This window comes from Pteropus alecto, unplaced genomic scaffold (assembly GCF_000325575.1).
Source record: "Pteropus alecto unplaced genomic scaffold, ASM32557v1 scaffold17, whole genome shotgun sequence".
Classification (NCBI taxonomy): domain Eukaryota; kingdom Metazoa; phylum Chordata; class Mammalia; order Chiroptera; family Pteropodidae; genus Pteropus; species Pteropus alecto.
The window spans coordinates 2,019,601-2,025,986 of NW_006440645.1; positions in this window are offsets into that span (position 1 = coordinate 2,019,601).

Below are 6,386 nucleotides of genomic sequence, written 5' to 3' on the forward strand. Positions count from 1 at the left end.
GCTCAACCTCATTAAACGCCGGAGAAATGAACATCAAAAGCAAAATTAGATGCCACTGACCACCACCGAAGCGGCTAAAATGTCAGAGGACATAAGATCCCAGTGCTAGCGTTGATGTAGGACAATCGCGGGACCTCGACTCTGCGTAGTTCGAGACTTCTCTTCGAGGACCGGATCCCGCTTGGTCCCATTACGCCAGCAGCTGTCACTGCTGTCCCATGAATTTTCCCCCTCTGTGCTGGATCGCGCGGACCATAATGGAACCAGAGCTAAAACTCTGCTCCGACCCTGAGTCCTCTGAGTCCTCGCTGCCGTGCTGGCACGTGCAGCTTCCCGGGCGAGCTCACTTGGTGCCATGGCTTGGAATATATCTGTATCTTGATGACTCGCAAACATAAACCTCTAATTCTGATCGATGTCCTAAACTCCAGATTTACACAACTGTCTCCATCTCCACTTGGATATCTTAGAGACAACTTGAACTTTTGACGTCCCCACAGTCTTGAAAAAACAAACCTGCTTTTGTCAGTAAATGGCAACTTCATCTAGTCAACGGCTCCGTCCAAACGTCTCAGAATCAACCCTGACCCACGCTCACACCTCACGGCTGAACTTTCCCCCAAAATGTAAGTTTTACCTTGAAAATACATTTATCATCTCGGCTATTTCTATCCCATTCCAAGCCACGACCATCCACCCTGTTTTACACCTGACGCCCCTATAACCTGCTCTCAACTGACACCGCAAGCAGAGTGATCTTTTCAAAACGTAAGCGCTGCTTCTGATTTTCATGATACGAGACTCTGCATTGTGCGTTATTTTTGAATACCTATAATTTAAAAAGATGAAAAATAACTAAGTTAAAGATATTAAGGGACTCGGGCCTTCGTGGGCCTCACCTCCCCAAACCCTCAAGAAGCCGAATTTGAGAAAAAAATCAAATGTTCTTCTATTCACTCTTGGAGGACATTCTGGAACATTCTGTAAAGCCGCAGGAGGATTGAAATATTTCATTCATTAAACGCATGTGGGATTCATGAGCGAAAGAAACATCACGGTCCTGAGGACTTCGTGTCTAGATAAACACAGGGGCCCGTCCCCCAGGCGCGTGCCACATCGTCAGCTACGCATGAGGCACCAACCACCCTGTGCCCACCCGTCACGGATGCGGAGTGTAATATACAGAGAGGGGGCATCGTCCTGTAACAGCTCAGGGAAAAAGGAGAAATAGGGAAGACTTGGATGTGGAGATTGTATATGGATTGTGGAATGAGCGAATCAGAGAGCACAGACTTACTATAGGTTATTGAAATAGAGTTATTTCTCTTTATTGATTATTTTACTGTTTTATATGGAAAAGATTTTATTTTTCTGTAAAAGACTAAAAGGTTACATTAAAGGCATGGCTGTTCGTCTTCTCTATCTCTCCAGAAAGAATCATCATATTTGTATTCCTAATTCCCATAAGAAAATATTGGTTATAAAATTATCTTTATACTAGGAACCCTATTTGTAATATATTGGTACATATGTTTACATGTAAATACATATGTGTAACAAATATATGTCATTTATTACATATGCATGTCATGGCATATATGTGAATAATAGAGTTATATCAATACAAAGATACATCTAACATATAGCTGTATGTTAGAAAATCTAGATGTGCACATGACAGACTTTAACAGTGGTTATACCTAGGTGATAGACATAACTCTATTTCACTCATGGTTCTTCCTATTTTGTAGAGTTTTGTTTTGTTTTTATTTTCCAATGACCAAGCATTATGTCCCTAATCATGACCAATAAAAAGTTCATAAAAATACTCATTTCTAAAATTTTTAATTTATGTAGTAGTGAAATGAATTATGGAATTTATTTCAATTACTCAATCTGCTATGATTGAGTTCACTATGAAATTTACAGTAATATCTTTAAAAAAATGGTAGATGGATAGTAGTTAGAAAAATGAAGGGCTCCAAACAAAATATATTTAACACAGATCTCTGATTCTTTCAAGATCTGAATATATAGGCTTGAATTGATTGTAATGATTTCTAAAATCCTGTTACTTAGAAGAAAAGATGATTACATACATGGTATGATTACAATAATAGCCGCCATAAAATTGCAATTTGGAAAAAAAACATTAATTCCCTACTTAAGGTTTCTCTTACATTTATGTAAATACTAGAAATAAAAGGGGGAAGGGAAGAAAAGAGCATTTCGTTTCGGGCATATTTAACTACCATTGTATCTGAAGCTCTTCAATGATTAGAAAAATCGATTTTGACCTGAATAGTTAAAACAGATCATTCCACGGCAGGAAGTTAGTCAGCCTCTATGCTCTATTCGGTCCACTTTAGAAAAAGTACTGAGCGATGACTTTTCTGTTCTTTATTGATTTCATAGGACAAACCTAATTCAGAGGCAACACGTGTAGAAGCGCAACAACTATTCCAAAAATTATGATCCGCATTTTCATGATCCGCATTTAGGTTAGTTTTAAGAGCTGGACGACGGCGCCAACATTCGGAAAGTGTTTTCGTGCTTAATAACACACACCGCCTTGTTCTCATAAGCAGTGGTGAATAGTCGGCTTACTAACAAAATATTTCATTTATTTAAGAATAATAAACATCTCTTCTCGAGATGTTTTTTGTTGTTTTGTTGATGTGTGTGTGTGGTGTGTGCCTCTGTTAATGGAACAGTCATTTTACTGAAAAGTTCATTTAGAAACGGAACCGGACCCTTGATAAACAGCGCGTGCGTGGACGTGTGTGACGGTGAACGGTGAGTGACGGTGAACGGTGAGTAACCCTTACGCGCAGGTTCTCAGCCTTCTCACCTGCTACTTAGTTACACTGCGCGGCGCACACGAAAATGGAGCTGTGACTCCGAAAGGTATTCTAATTCGCATCTGAAAGTCTGTGTTTCACGAATCAGAACCTTTTTTTTTTTTTTTTTTATCCCTTATGCGTTTTCATCATTTCGGCGGCGCGGAACGGTGACAGTGCCCGAGCGCGACGCCCTGTCTGCGAGCCCGCACGCTCGGCGACAGCTCCGCCCGGCTTCTGCCCCGGGGGCTTTGCTCAAGCCCCCGAGCACATCTGGCAAGAAACGCATCTGTCTGGCGACGTTCCGCTGCCGTGACATCGCTTCTGCGGCCTCACGAGCGGCCGCGAATCAGAGGCGTCCCAGCTGCCTCGTGGGCTGGCCGAGGAGATGACGTGCTTCACGCCTCGCCTACGAACAGCAGTGCCCGACACAGAGCAAGCCTTAAAGAAGCGCTGAGACCCTGGCTCTCTGTTTTGCTATCTTAGGCTCCTTCCGCTCACACCTGGCTGGCGTGTCCCCTCTCCTTCCTCTGACTTTGCATCTGGCCGATTTCTAAGCCACTTAAAAGCGCATCAGGCTGCGGCTTCTCCATGAGGCCCGCCTCGATCCCCCAGGCGGATCCGCGTGCTCGCCTTGTGCTATCCCATCCTGAGCTGACGTCTCTGTCATGCCGTTTGCCTTGTGGTGTATTAACTACGTCTTTATGTGTCTGTTTCCTCTACCGTGATGGGAACTGGACTCACATAAAATGCTTAATACATACGAGCAGACCCCATAAACACACATGTTTAACAGCTTCCAGTTTGATCTTCTGAAGGATCCACGTCCTACTGCTTCTCGAAAGACACCTGGATAAGCAGAGAAGCTTCTGGTGCCTGAGTAAGATAACTTGGAACCAGAGCTTTTCGGTTTGCTTTCCCAGCACTTACCCTGGCCTTGGGAGTCGAGACAGAATATACGCAAATCCTAAAGAAACTTGACCAAGGAATGCTAGGTACACCTCGGCCCGCGCCATAAAAATACGTGTTTCCTCGTCTCGTTCTTCTGTGGCATTAATGACATACGCAGTGCTGAGAACGAGGCATAGTTTTCTTCATAATTAATCCACTTTCTGTTTCTTATGATGCTTCTGATCATAAGTACAATTATTTGGGAGAGCAAAGGAAGTTTTAGAATTTAAACTAAACTAAAAAAAAAACGAGTCACTCATTAACAATGGTTATAGCGTTCTGCAGGCAATTAGACTCAAATGAGACAGTGTTTTCAAAGACTTCTATCTTCATTTAAAAAATAGCTAAAACCCCAATTATCTACCACATGAAAAAAACTGGCACCCAAACACCATTAATAACCACCCTGAAATCTCAAACGACTGTGCTCCTGCAAACTTCTTCGTAACCGTCCTTGAATAGACCACAAAGAAAAAACAGAGCTGCGTCTGTGTACAGACCTCTCAGGAACGTCTGGCCATGCATTACAGTAGACCTGCGGGTCCCAGGCTGTAAAGGAATTAGGTCTCTGAGGGGAAAAAAACAAAACAAAACAAAACGGAAAATATATTCAGCTCAGGTGGTAACGCACCTTTAATTATCTGGGACGAAAGAGTAAGGACTGTGTCACAAGCAACATGAAATTGCAGACAAGCTGAAATATTTTAGCAAATCATTTCGAGCTTTTTTTTCTTTTAATACCACCAATCTACTCTTTAAAATGCATGAGAACTAACAAGAGTCAATTGGAGTTCAAGCCCTTTGTGTGGTCCTAGTCAGCGTGTGACCAGGTGACAGATCCATGTGATGACCGAAGAGGGGAGAGAAAGCAGGACGAAGAGAGCAGAAGTCTGCCGGGGCCGTGGTCTGACACCGACACGCTTCAGGTTCAAGGCCACACACACGCCGTGCTGTTTAAGGGAAAGTTTAGGGGAAAGAAATCCTAGAATTTTGAAAATCATCTCATTCATACTAAGGCATGGTTTTAGAAAACAGGCTCTTCTAATTGCTACTCGCTTTGAGGAGTTTCCATAAAATATCTAACGGTGCCCAGTTAAAGAGGCGAACAGCAAAAGCCCGAAGCCATTGAGTCCAACGAGTCTGACGTCCCTTTCCTTCCCTTACGGTAAGGAAGAGTGACGGTGACATGTGGATGGCAGGAAGATCTCACAGGCCCCGAGGTCAGAAATTATTCCTCTCTCTGTGTATTTAGAGATATTTATTAAACTCCCTCCAGGCCAGCAAGACTGAAAAAGCGGTTTGCACTAGACACTCTTGCAGAGAGCTGACCCAGTGTGAATCTGTGTGCCAGGAAAGTCACAGCTCTAGGGTTTCAGCATTGTCTGGATCGGGGCAGAAGCCAATGCCACCCTGGGAAACAGGGATGCGGGAGCTGGAATTTGATGACATCAACGGGGGAAAAAAACGTGCACTTTAAAAACCGAATGCGGAAAAATTTCAGGCGAAGCCACCATGCTCTTTATCAGCCGGGTTTAGCAATCCTGACGTCGGCGGGAAACACGCGTCACCAGCACACGCGGCCGACGTGGAGGCTGCCATCGTTTATGAGATAAGCGAGATGCACCGTGAGGACAAAAGAAAGTATCAACCGAAACGAGAACGGAAACACCATTCAGACCATTCCTGACCCCGGTGTCACCCCCAAACCTGAGTGAGGAAGCAACAGCGCCAACGAGCCCCTAAACTGGCAGACCAGGTGTGCGCGAGCTCCCTGCTGGGCACCGACACGCGCGTTCCTCCCGCTCGTCTCTGTGGCTGCGCGCGACGGGACACGTGCCATTCCGTGCGCAGACCCTTAAGTCCTCTCGCTCTCGTTAGTATAATCTGACGTCTTACGTAGATCTGGAAGCTCTCGCCGCCACCGCAGCCCCTGGGGCACGCTGGGCGCCCCGTGTTTTCTGTACGACGATCAGGTTGCTAAGACTCGCTCGGCGTGGCCTGGTCCTTCAACACCTATGATAACAACGTTACACACGGAGTGCGTTTTACACGTCGCTTCTAGCAGAAAGGTTCACTACAAATAACGATTAACGGGCGTCTCTGGATTCACCGTGTCAGTGCATCGAGGAATAAAGCACCGGCGGTTAACAACGAAAAGCTGTAAGTTTCCCTAAAATTATCAAACCACACAGACACACTGCAACGCGAAGCCGATGATTTGAGATTATTTTAGATTTGTTTTATATCCCTGTAAGTCTCCCAATTTGCGAAGAGGGTATTCAGAAAATACATTTTAAGGCAATCATCAACTTTTTTTTTTTTTGGACACACTAGGTATTTTTAAGTTGACTGCGAATCTAATTGCGTCATTATTCCCTAGAGCACATTTGCCAGTTCTAACGGCGTTCTCGTGAGATCGTTTGTTTGTTTGTTTTAACAAACTCTATTTTTTAGAGTAATTTTTAAGTTCATAGCAAAATTGAGCAGAATCTGGTGAGATTTTCATGACTTGAATCCTCTCTTTCTAGCTTAGAAGTTTAAAGATTGTGCATTCTTAAAAGGAAATTAAAAAAATATAAATATAAATATAAATAT